We start from the raw sequence: 12,300 nt of genomic DNA on the forward strand, positions 1-12,300 counted from the left end.
AAGTCAAGAAATGCTGGCAACCTCCACAAGCTGGAAGCAGGAGAGAACAGATTCTCCTTAGACCCTCTGGAGGGAGTGCAGCCCAGCTGACACCTTGATTTCAGCCCACTGATACTGACTTTGGACTTATGTCCTCCACAACTGTGAAAGAATAAATTTCTGTTGTTTTAAGCCACCAACTTTGTGGTAACTTATTACAGCAGTCATAGGAAACTAATACTATTGATTTGTGAATGTAAATTGTATCTCAATAAGGCTATTACCTAAAAAACTTCTGTCTCCACAATTATTGTGGATTTTTGTCCATTTGTCTTTATGTTTCTAATACAGTTTTCTTTCTACTCATTCTATTACAGTGTTCTATAAACTCATAAAGGTTAAAGAGAATTCTATTAATTGTTTTAAATATATATTTTTTATTGTTAATAGTTATGAACATATTTAAGCAACCAGTGTATACTGCAGTGGTTGTTGTGTAAAACCATAATTATTGATATAGTGAACCCTGCCTTTGAGCTTACAATCTGAAATGAAATACAACAGAATGCTGTAAGCCTATTTCAAAATTTCCTGAACTTAGAAATGGCTATTTTGGCAAATGGGTAAGGCAAGATAACCTGTTATTTTATGTGCATTGTAATAAGGCTTGGAACATGATCCAAAGAATGGTTTCCTTTTTTTACGATTTTAAAATTTATTTCTGCCCCCCCCCACGTTGTCTGCTCTCTGTGTCCATTTGCTGTGTGTTCTTCTGTGTCCGCTTGTATTCTTGTCAGCGGCAACAGGGAATGTGTGTCTCTTTTATGTTGTGTCATCTTGCTGCATCAGCTCTCCATGTGTGCCGTGCTATTTCTGGGCAGGATGCACTTTTTTCGTGCTGAGCGGCTCTCCTTCAGGGGCGCACTCCTTGCGCGTGGGACTTCCTGACGTGGGGGACACCCCTGCATGGCAGGACATTCCTTGCATGCATCAGCACTGCGCGTGGGCCAGATTATCACATGGGTCGGGAGGCCCTGGGTTTGAACCTTGGACCTCCCATGTGGTAGGCGGACACCCTATCCATTGGGCCAAATCCATTTCCCAGAATGGTTTACTTTTACTCAGACATTTCCCCCTGTTATAGAAGGCTTGCTAGGAAAAAGAGAACTTGGAAATTAATTTAGAACTATGAAATTATTTCATATTGCCTTCAAGGACTGTAAAAAAAAGATGCTTATTGGCTTGAGTTTTTCAGCAGCCAGGGCCAAGCTCCAAAAACTATATTATGAAAAGAGACCAAGTTTGTCTTCTATTCCACTAACAACTTCTTCCTCCTTTCCCACACATAATAGGATCTCCAATGATGCCCCCAGGAAGGAAGGTAGTTCTGAACTTAAATAAACTACCCTAAATATAAGAGGCCTAACAAGACAAACTTTCAAAATATATTAATTCACATTTTAAGAGGACTGAGCAAAGACAGCAGTGGACCTTCTGGCTGTAGGAGATGTCTGGCAATATGATATATATGCAAAGCAATTGAGTTCAGTCCATGCATCTTCAAAGTGATTAAGGGTATAGATAAAGGCTTGTCTTTATGCACCATATTTCTGGTGTTGGGGTATATAAGAATTTAGTAAATTTAGTATCAAGAACCCTTACTTCAAACACTGCCTTATTTTGCCTATACTGATAGTATAATATTTAAGAAAAATGTTAAAAGTTTTCATTGCTTGTCATTTATTAGCTGACAAATGCACACTGAAGGGATTTTGATTGTTACTGTCAAAAGCAAAGAGTGCTTTAAACGATTGAGCATATGCATAATGACTGATAATTTTCAATCATGTTTTACAATTCTTGACCTCTAAAAGAACACTAAAATATAAAGTGGTTATACATTATTTGAAAAGAGAAACAGAATTTATTCTGTAAACTGCATGTACAAGATTTTTAGAAAATGCATACTTACAAATATTTTGATGGCAGAGTGGTAGGATACTGAGATTTTTTAAATGACAAAACAATATTTCAGCAGTATTTGGAAAAACCAATATTTTTCCCCTTAGAAGCCCACCTTGGTAACTTCCTTTTTAAATAACATAGCAGCAGCAACATTTTTAAATGTTCACAAAGCTTACTTTGCGTAACAAGCTTATCCAGGAAGAATGGTACAGAAACAACAGAGCAAAACTTTTTGTAAAGTATAATAACACACTAATTTTTCCCTTTTTTTGAAACTGATGTATATCATTCATACATGAACATACATAAATGATAAGTGTATAGTAAAAGTTGTGAACTTACAAAATAAACACCATAACATCATACAGGGGGCCCATACATTACCCCACCACCAACAGCTTGCATTGTTATGAAACATTTGTTACAAACTATGCAAGAGCATCATCAAAATATTACTAACTATAGTCCATATCTTACATTTGGTATATATTTCCCCCAACCCACCCTCTTATTTTTTAAAATGTATTTTTATTACAGAAGTTGTGAACTTATAAAACAGTCATGCACATGTATAAAACACCCATACAACACCCCTTCACCAACACATGACACCGTGGTGGAATATTTATTACAGATTATGAGATAATATCATCAGACTATTACTTTTGACCTAAATTTGACAATTCTAATGCGTCTTTTTTAAAATGTCATTTACACCTATTTATACGAAATAAAATCTAATTAAATATGAGATTTGAAGTAGAAAACCTGAAACACATATTAATATCATTCTCCTCTAATAAGGTAACACTTACTAATTTTAATGGGTTTCCCCAAAAATCAGAGAAAACATTTTAAAAAATATAATCACAGGTGCTGTAAATGAATTTAGGTTTACAAGGCTCAATCAATGTACTTATTTTTAGTTGGTATTGTACCAAAGAGCTAGAATTCCTGATTAAACTATGAGATTTTCTAAGGCAAGGCATATTTGATTATGTATAAAGCACAGACATTAGCATGGTTATAAAAGCAATATGACCGATACATATATATTTACTTTTTAAAAAAGTGATACATTCAAGCTACATAAAATGTAATTTCCCATCCTAATCTAAGACTACATTTTTTACATTAAGCTTATAAGCATATTTGTTATAATACATTTAAAAATACTTCATTTGGGAAACGGATGTGGCTCAACCAATTTGGCTCCCATCTACTATATAGGAGGTCCAGGATTCAATGCCCAGGTCCTCCTGGTGAGGGCAAACTGGCCCATGCGGTGAGCTGGCCCATGCGAAGTGCCAGCCCACACTATGATGCCGCCCCACACAGGAGTGCCCCTCTGTGTGGGAATGTCACCCAGCGCAGGAAAGCCACCCCGTGCAGGAGTGTTGGCTAACACTGAGAGCTGGTGCAGCAAGATCACGCAACAAGAGACGTAGAGGAAAGAAAATAAGAAGACGTAGCAGAATAGGAAGTTGAGGTGATGTAAGAGAGTAATCACCTCTCTCTCACTCTGGAAGGTCCCAGGATCGGTTTCTGGAGCCGCCTGACAAGAATACAAGCAGACACAGAAAAACACACAGCAAACAGACACAGAGAGCAGACAATGGGGAGAATGGAGTGGGGGTGTGTGAGAAATAAATAAAATAAATCTTAAAAAAAAAAATACTTCATTTGTCCAATATTGTAAGTGTTCTGTATTTTATTTTATTTTATTTTTAAGATTTATTTATTTGTTTGTTTCTGCCCCCTCCTTCTGTTGTCTGTTCTCTGTGTCCATTCACTGTGTGTTCTTCTAGGTCTGCATATATTCTCATTAGGTGGCTCCAGGAACCAGTCCTGGGACCTTCTGGAGTGAGAGAGAGGTGATCATTCTCTTGTACCACCTTAGCTCTCTGGTCTCCTGTATCTCTTATTATTTCTCCTCTGTGTCTCTTTTTGTTGTGTCATCTTGCTGCACCAGCTTTCCATGTGGGCCAGCACTCCTGGGGGTGCTCCACAGGCAGGCCAGCACTCTGTGCCGGCCAGCACTCTGCGTGGGCCAGTTTGCCTTTATGAGAAGGCCCTTGGCATCAAACCCTGGACCTCCTATATGGTAGATGGGAGCCCTATTGCTTGAACGACATCCATTCCCTGTATTTTCAAATACCTGGTATACGTTTTTTTCCACAAATTTTAATAAGGCATACTTTTAGCTAACTATTAACTACAGTGTTAAGTATTTGTATAAAGGAAAGAATTCACAAAAGTAAAATATAAAACTAAGAGTAATAAATAGTACATTTAACCAAAAAAAAGACAAAATTAAGCAGTTCTGAATACACTTGTTTCTTATCTTAACAATGTGTATATCTATCTTGCAACCATTAAATTTTATAAACATACCAAGATTGTATAAGTTTTTTTTAGTGGGTTTTTTTTCTTTCCCATATCTGCCCCCAACAGCAGTTGGAAGTAATTTTTCTTTGGATACAAGTAAAATAATGTTTATATTGCTAGTTTTTAAAATAAGCTAAGTAAAAGCCAACTCCTTACTTTCATGTTAAAATTTTATATTTAATTTTTTGGATCTTAATTAAAATTTAACATATAACCATGTGATTTTTGCTAAAGCAATAAATCGGTATGGGTTAACAAAGGCAAATCCTGATATTAATTGTGTTTAAATATGGTACAAAAACTTTTTTTCTTTTTTAATGAGAAAAAGGTGATAAAGAAAACCATTCAAATAACAGGTCCCCTTCATTCTGAATGGTTTTGAGATAAAGCTTTAAATAAAGGTGGATCAAGTCAGGAACTTTGGTAATTTCTTATCTTTGCATAGAAGAGAAGAAAATAAGAAAAAGGAAATTATTTCCTCCCTAAGGTCTCAGCTAGTTTCTTCAGTCTTTTCTTCAGTTCCAATGGAAATTTCTCGTAACACTTCTTACAGACTGGCTTCATGTCAAACTACACAAATTTATTCTTGAATGTTAATTTAGTGTTGCAGGTAGAACAGGCAAAACAGTTCACACACCAGGCCTTATTAAGAGCAGGAACCACATCTCCTTCCATAACATGGTTACCCGGGAAACAAACATCACCAAAGAGCTGGTTATAGTGGATCTCACAGTACACCAGGCCCTTTTTCTCATAATGGCAATGTCCAAGAAATGACTTTTCACACTTGGCACAAGCAAAATGCTCCAAATGCCACTGCTTGCCCATGGTATTTACCACATGCCCTTCCATGGGCTGTCGATAAGCACCACAGATGGGGTCACCCATTTTTATCATGGCACGGCAAGCAGTACAGTTCTCCTTTCAGCTCCCAGGCACTGAGAGTCAGCTCCTTCCTGCAGTTGGCACAGTTGAAGAGATCTGGATGGCGAGTGCCATTCTTGAATATCAGAGATTATTGCTCAGGGATGGCATGGCATTTCTGGCATGCCTCTAACTTTCTCACAATTATGGCAGGGGCAACAGAGATGTTCCCAGTATTCTTGACGAACCCAATATCTGCCAAAACTTTCTGACAGAAGTCACAGCAAGAACACTCAGGATGTCAGCTGCTAGTCATGGCTTTTCTAACTCGGCCAATGATTAATTCACCACACTGATGACAGCAAGGAGGAAAAAACATCTGAAAATCATTTTCACAGTACTTTCTTCAAACAAAGTCAGCTGCCACATGTTGAAGCAAGATGGCGGGCAATCCTGCTGGGTTTTAGACTTCCCCTTTGGGCTTCCTCTTCCTCTTGAGGCTCTGTGGGCCCAGATTCTTCCTGAAGGCTGGCATATAGGACTTGTCTCTCAGGGTTTCCTATATCAGTTGTGGCTCTTTTACTAAGGTCAGCTGTAAGCTATTAGGCAAACGGTCCATCACTCCCTGGGGCTTTAGCTACTTGAGCTTTCTCCTTTCTGTCACATGGCAGGATAAAAAATGACAAAGTTCCTTCTTCTGTGTTATATATACATTTTTAATTGGAGAAGCTGTGAACTTACAAAACAATCATGCATAATGTGCAGAAATTTCCATACATTACCCCTTCACCAACACCTTACATTGTTGTGGAACATTTGTTACAGATTATGAACAAATAGACAAGTCACCAGACTATTACCACTAATTATGGTTTGTAGCTTACATTTGGTATACTTTTTCCATATACCTCCTATTATCAATACCATGTATTAGTATTGTCCATTTGTCATAGTTCATGAGAGAACATTCATATTTGTACTGTTAACCAAAGTTCACCTTTCACCACATGGTTCACTGTGTTATACAATCCCATGCCTTGTACAATCTATTCAAAGTATACCCTCAGTTACTCTCACTTTCATCACAGAGCTGTGCAGTCATCGCCTCAGTAAATTTTTGAACATTTTCTTTAGTCCAAAAGAAAAAATCCCATACCCCCTATTATTTACCCTTAGTGTTGATATAGTACCTTGTCATTGATGCAAGAATATTACAATATTGTTGCTAACTATAGTCCATAAATAACATTAATTGTATTTTTCCCATGCATCACCATATTCTTACCATGTTGTAATAGTGACGTATATTTGTTCAGGTGATAGAAGAACATTCTTGTATTTGTACTTTTAACCACAAGTCTTATCCATCTCTGGGTGCACTATGTTATTCAGTCCCTAGATTATTCTCTAGCTTTCTTTCAATTGACATTTATATCCCTGGGCTACCCCTTTCAGCCACAATCCCATTTATAAACCAGCCATGTTAGTTATACTGACTATATTGTGTTAACATCAATTCTATCAATTTCCACACTTTTACAGTTAAGCTAATTAAAAATTCTACATTCATTAGGTTTCAGGACCCCATTCTAAGCCTTCATTCTATCTCCTAATAACCCAAAATCCAGGTTTTAACTGTTTATTCTTTGTATTTAGTCCATATTAGTGAGATCATACAATATTTGTCCTTTTATGTCTGTCCTATTTCTCATAATGGACTCAGCATAATGTCCTCAAGGTTCATCCATGTTGACATATGTGTCCCAATTTCATTTCCTCTTTCAGAAGCATAGTACTACATTGTATGTACATACCACATATTGTTTATCCATTCATCAGTTAATGGACACTTGGGTTTGTTCCATCCTTTGGCAATTTGAATAATGCCACTATGAACATCAGTGTGCAAATGTCTGTTTGTGTCACTGTTTTCAGTTCTTCTGTGTATATTCCTAGTAGAGGGATTGCCAGATCATATGGCAGTTCTATATTAAGCTTCCTAAGGAACTGCCAAAGTGTCTCCCACAGAGGCTCATGCTTCTACATCCCACCAACTGCGAAGGAGTGTTCCTATTTTTCCACATCCTCTCCAGCTCTTGTTGTTTGATGTTTTTTTAAAGTAGTGTCCATTCAATGAGGTGTGAGATGATTTCTAATTGTAGTTCTGATGTGCATTTTCCTAACAGCTAATGATAGTGAACATTTTTTCATGTGCTTATTCACCATTTGTATTTCCTCTTTGGAGAAATGTCTATTTAAGTCTTCTGACCATATTTAAATTTTGGATTTCTTGCTCTTTTTTGGTTGAGTTATATGATCTCTTTATATAGCATGGAAATTAAACCCTTTGGATATGTGGTTTCCAAATATTTTTTTCCCATTGACTGGGCTATATTTTCACTTTCTTGACAAATTCCTTTGAAGCACAAAAGTGTTTACATTTGAGGTGATCTCATTTATCCATTTTTTTCTTTTGTTTCTCATGCTTTTGGTATAAAGGTTTAAGAGACCATCACCTACCATCAGGTCTTGAAGATGTTTCCCTATACTAGTTTTACAGTTGTAGCTTTGGTATTTATATCCTTGATCCATTTTGAGTTAATTTTTATATAAGGTATGAGTTAGGGGTCCTCTTTCTTTCTTTTGGAAATTGATATTCAATTCTCTTAGTACCATTTGTTGAATAGATTGTTCTGCTCCAGCTGGATGGGCTTGACAGACTTGTCAAAAATCACTTGACCATAGATGTGAAGGTCTGTTTCTGAAGCATCAATTCTGTTCCATCGGACTCTATGACTATCTTTATTCCAGTACTATGCTGTTTTTACCACTGTAGCTTTTTTTTTCTTTTTTTCTTTTTTTTTAGATTTATTTTATTTATTTAATTCCCCTCCCTCCCCCGGTTGTCTGCTCTCTGTGTCTATTTGCTGCGTCTTGTTTCTTTGTCCGCTTCTGTTGTCGTCAGTGGCACGGTAAGTGTGTGCGGTGCCATTCCTGGGCAGGCTGCACTTTCTTTCCCGCTGGGCGGCTCTCCTTACAGGGTGCACTCCTTGCACGTGGGGCTCACCCTACACGGGGGACACCCCTGTGTGGCAGGGCACTCCTTGCGTGCATCAGCACTGCGCATGGGCCAGCTCCACACGGGTCAAGGAAGCCCGGGGTTTGAACTGCGGACCTCCCATGTGGTAGACGGACGCCCTAACCACTGGGTCAAGTCCGTTTCCCACAACTGTAGCTTTTTGATATGACTTAAAGTCCAGAAGTGAGAGTCCTCCAACTTTGTTCTTCATTTTTAAGATGTTTCTGGCTATTCAGAGCTCCTTCTCCTTACAAATAAATTTTATAATCAAGGTTTTCCATTTCTTTTAAAAAGACTGTTGAAATTTTAATTGGGATTGTATCCAATCTGTATATAAATTTAGGTAGAATTCACGTATTAATGATAATATAGTCTTCCAATCCATGCACAAGGAATGTTCATCCATTTACTTAGGTCTTCTTTGATTCTTTTAGTAATGTATTGTAGTTTTCTGAATACAAGTGCTTTACATCCTTGGCTAAGTTTATTTCTAAATATTTGATTCTTTTAGTCACTATCATATGAATTTTTTTTCTTATTTCCACCTCTAATTGCTCTTTACTGGTGTATAGAAACACTGTAGATTTTTGCATCTTAATCTTGTATCCTGCCACTCTGCTGAACTTATTTATTAGCTCTAGTAGCTTTGTTGTATGTTTTTCAGGATTTTCTCAGTATAAGAACATATTATCTGCAAATAGCAAAACTTTTACTTCTTCCTTTCCAATTTGGATGCCTTTCATTTCTTTTTCTTGCCTAATTTCTCCAGCTAGAATCTCTAGCACTATATTGAACAACAGTGGTGACAGTGGGCATTCTTCTCTTGTTGCCAATTTCAACAGAAAAGCTTTCAGTCTTTCACCATTGAGTACAATGTTAGCTATGGGTTTTTCATATATGCCCTTAAACATGTTGAGAAAGTTTCCTTCAATTTCTATCTTTTGGAGTGTTTTTTTAATCAAGAAAGGATGCTGTATTTTATCAAATGCCTTTCTGCATCAATTAAGACAATCATGTGATTTTTCATATTACACAGATTTTCTTGCATTGAGCCATCCTTGCATGCCTGGTATAAAATTCACTTGATCATGATGAATAATTGTTTTAATGTTGTTGGATTCAACTAGTGAGTATTTTGATGAGGATTTTTGCATCTGTTTTCATTAGGGAAATGGGTCTGTAATTTCCTTTTTGGGAATGTCTTTATCTGGCTTAGATATTAGGGTGCTATTGGCACATGGAATGAGTTAGGTAATGTTCCTTCTTGTTCAATTTTTTGGAAGGGTTTGAGTAAGACTGGTGTATTAGTCAGCCAAAGGGGTGCTGATGCAAAGTACCAGAACTCTGTTGGCTTTTATAAAGGGTATTTATTTGGAGTAGAAGCTTACAGTCACAAGGCCATAAAGAGTAAGCTACTTCCCTCACCAAAGTCTGTTGCCACATGTTGGAGTAAGATGGTGGTTGGTCTCTGTGAGGCTTTAGCCTTACTCTTCCTCTTGAGGCTCCATGGTCCCAGTTTCTTCCAGTCTCAGCTATAGGCTGGCATAAGGTTCATCTCTCTTTCCAGGGCTTGTCTCTTGGGCTCATTTCTTTCTGGGTTCAGTTGCTCTGCTCTCTCTACAAGGCCAGCTGTAAACTATCAGACAAATGGCTTGGCTTTCTCCCCAGGGCTCCAGCATCAAAACTAAGCTCTCTCCTCTGCTTTCTCATTTTCTGTGTGAGTGTCTACCTACCAAAGGAGTGGGGACTCAATGCCCTACTAATATGGCCAAATCAAAGTCCTAACCTTAATTTAATCAAAGGCATCTCAGCTGAATCTAATACAATCAAAGGGTATCACACCCAGAGGAATAGACTCACTTACAAATATAATGAATATCTCATTTTTGGAATTCATAAATAATATCGTACTGCCATAGTTGGTATTAAATCTTCTTGAAAGCTTGGTACAATTCACCTGTGAAGCCATCTGGCTGTGGACTTTTCATTTTGGGTAGTTGTTTGAGGACTATTTCAATCTCTATACCTGTGATTAGTTTAGTAAGGACTTATATTTATTCTAGGGTTAATGTATGCTATTCATAAGCTCCTAGGAATTTTTCCATTTTATCTACATTGTCTAGTTGGTTGGCATACAGTTGTTCATAGTATCCTCTTATTATTTCTTTTATTTCTACAGGGTCAGTAGTAATGTCCCTATTTCCATTTCTGGTTTTATTTGAATCTTTTTCTCTTTGTCATTCTAGCTAAGGGTTTGCAAATTTTGTTAATCTCCTCAAAGAACCAACTTTCGGTTTTAATTCTCTCTATTGTTTTTTTGTTCTCAATCTCATTTATTTCTGCTCTGATTTTTTAAAAAGATTTATTTATTTATTCCCTACCCCCTCATTGTTCACCCTCACTGACTGCTTTCTGTGTCCATTTGCTTGTGCTCTCTCTGTCTGGTCATCTCCTCTTTAGGAGGCACTGGGAAACAAACCTGGGACCTTTCCTGTGGGAGAGAGGTACTCAATCACTTGAGCCACCTCTGCTCCCTACTTTGTTGTTTCTCTCATTGTGTTTCCTCTTTGTGTCTCTTGTTGCATCATCTTGTTGCATCAGCTTGCCATGCCTGCCCATCACACCAACTTGCTATCTTGCTATCTACTCCAGGAGGCACCGGGAACTGAACCTGGGACCTTCCATATGGTGGGTGGGAGCTCAGTCACTTGAGCCACATCTGCTTCCCTCAGCTCTGATCTTTATTATCTCATTCCTTCTACTTGCTTTGGGAATAGTATGCTGATCTTTTTCTAATTAAGTCATTGGATTAGCTCTTTCTCTCTTTTTTTTAATGTAAGCATTAAGGGATACAAATTTCTCTATCAGCACTGCCTTCATTGCATCCTATAGGTTCTGATATGTTGTGTTCTTGTTTTCACTTGTCTCAAGATATTTACTGATTTCTCTTGCAATTTCTTCTTTGGTCCACTGATTATTTAAGAGTGAATTGTTTAATCTCCATATATTTGTGAATTTTCCCTTTTCTGAACTGTAGTTGATTTCCAGCTTTATTCCACTAGCATCAGAGAAAGTGCTTTGTATAATTTGATCTTTTCATACTTTTGATCTTTTAAAATTTATTGAGATCTGTTTTGTGACCCAAATACATTCCATCCTGAAGAATGATCCACAAGCACTTGAGAAGAATGTATATCCTGCTGTTTTGGGGTGCAATGTTCTGTATATGTGTTAGGTTTAGTTCATTATCATATTATTCAAGCTCTCTGTTCCTTTCTTGATCCTCTCTCCAGATGTTCTATCTAATGATGAGAGTGGTGTATTGAAGTCTCAACTATTATTGTACAGACATCTATTTCTCACTTCAGTTTTGCCAGTATTTACCTCATGTAATTTGGGGCATCCTTGTTAGGTGCATAAACATTTAAGATTGTTTTTTCCTCCTGGTGAATTGCCCTTTTATTAATATATAATGTTCTTGCTTGTCTCTAATAACAGATGGGAGTACATTGTGCTTCTTGGAGACAGACATCTACATCCTTCACTAGGAATACTTGAGGAAATAATGTTATTTCCTCAAATATTCCTTCCTTCTGCCGCTCTTCTCTTCTCTTTTCCTTCTGGGACACCTATTACACATGTGTTTGCATGTCTCTTGCTGTAATTTAGTTCCCTGAGACTCTGTTCAATTTTTTCTATTCTTTTATCTGTTCTTTTGAATGTTTGCTTTCAGAGACCCTATCTTTAAGCTCACTGATCCTTTCTTTGCCTCTTCAAATCTGCTGACATGTCTCCAGTGTATTTTTAATTTCACTTATTGTACTTTTCATTCCCATAATATCTTCTATTTTTCTACCTATTTTTTTTTCAAATTCTTCTTTGTGCTCACCCAGTATCTTCTATCACTTTTTTTAAATAAACAAATTTTATTGGTACATATGAATAAAACACACAACTCATCCAACCTGTATCTTCTTAACATCCTTAATCTCTCTAGTCAACTCACTGAATTTACTAAAATTTGT

General features: G+C 37.1%; 1 protein-coding gene and 1 pseudogene across 4 annotated transcripts in view; both read right to left on the reverse strand.

Annotated features, from left to right (window-relative positions):
- EFCAB5 (EF-hand calcium binding domain 5) overlaps nt 1-12,300 on the reverse strand; it is a 277,520-nt gene that overhangs the window by 163,956 nt on the left and 101,264 nt on the right. The window lies entirely within an intron of this gene.
- Nucleotides 4,702-9,783, reverse strand: LOC139437203 (LIM and senescent cell antigen-like-containing domain protein 1 pseudogene; annotated as a pseudogene).

Source organism: Dasypus novemcinctus, chromosome 21 (genome assembly GCF_030445035.2).
Source record: "Dasypus novemcinctus isolate mDasNov1 chromosome 21, mDasNov1.1.hap2, whole genome shotgun sequence".
NCBI lineage: Eukaryota > Metazoa > Chordata > Mammalia > Cingulata > Dasypodidae > Dasypus > Dasypus novemcinctus.